Raw genomic sequence first — 1,123 nt, 5'->3', positions numbered from 1 at the left:
TTCGTGATGTCATCAGTGTTCCAAAGAGAAAGGAATTTCCTCTGCAGCATTTAGCAGCTAATAAGTACTGGAAGGATTAAGTTTTTTTAATAGAAGTAATTTACAAATATGTTTAACTTTCTGCCACCAGTTGATTTAAAAGAAAAAAGGTTTTCACCGGAGTACCCCTTTAAGGCCAAAATGGGTTTGGTCCTTTAGGGGTTAAAGGGGAATTCCAGGATGTATTTTCTTCAGCCTTTGAGTACTTGATACTAAGTTATAATACTGAGTAATATGTTTTCATTACCTCCAGAAAGTGCTGGAGTGCAAGTCTTTTTATTTTCCCAGCATTCAATGCAGCCAGAGACGATATTTGATAAGTAATATGGTCCCCAGGGGGTGTTGCTATGCTGCAGTGGGTGGATGGATAGCATCACTTGTATATCCCCTCCACCCTGTATTCCAACCACCCACTGCAGCTTAGACATGTCCCCTAAAGACCATGTGACTTTTGACTTATTAACTCTGGCCTCATGGAATTCTGGGAAAGATCAGAGACAGCAGTTTAAAAAGAAAAACTTGCATCGCTTCTGGGCCTTTTGGCTAAGATCAAGTGTAGTATCCGTTCTTATCAGTTTGATATCTGATACATACCGTATCTGGGGACCATATATTAGGTGGATTTTTGAGAACTGGGGCCGATTTCGAGGCTTGCTTCTGTCGCCCTGTGCATTGACCCGATGTGGCAGTATCTTTGGGTACAGTGCACAAAAAAAAAATCAAAATCAATACTCTATGACAGAGCCAGAGCGCTGCCTTCGGCAATATCCGGCTCTGCCATACAGTCGTATTGATGGGACGATTCAGCAGATGCTTTGTGCAGTGATCAACACGCCCCAAGGGCTGCCAGCGCCCCGTACAAGAGATGGCGGGGGGCCCCAGCGGTCAGACCCCCCGTGATCTGAAACTTATCCCATATCCTTAGGATAGGAGATACATTTTTCAGGACTGGACTACTCCTTTAATGTAACTAGAGATGAGCGAATTTTAGAAAAAATTGATTCATCCGATTCACCGAATTTTCTAAAAATATTTCTTTTGGTCTGAATTAACTTGTGGTGAATCTCTTTTAAAAATGGCTATA

General features: G+C 42.1%; 1 non-coding gene across 1 annotated transcript; it reads left to right on the top strand.

Moving 5' to 3' along the window:
* The first annotated feature begins 562 nt into the window (after nucleotides 1–562).
* LOC130359838 (U2 spliceosomal RNA) lies at nucleotides 563–753 on the top strand. The gene has a single exon (XR_008890480.1). It is a non-coding gene; the product is annotated as a U2 spliceosomal RNA (small nuclear RNA).
* The last annotated feature ends 370 nt before the right edge of the window (nucleotides 754–1,123 follow it).

This window comes from Hyla sarda, chromosome 2, assembly GCF_029499605.1.
Source record: "Hyla sarda isolate aHylSar1 chromosome 2, aHylSar1.hap1, whole genome shotgun sequence".
Classification (NCBI taxonomy): domain Eukaryota; kingdom Metazoa; phylum Chordata; class Amphibia; order Anura; family Hylidae; genus Hyla; species Hyla sarda.
Note: the sequence above shows the minus strand (reverse complement) of the source record. Positions and strands in the feature narration are given on the sequence as shown.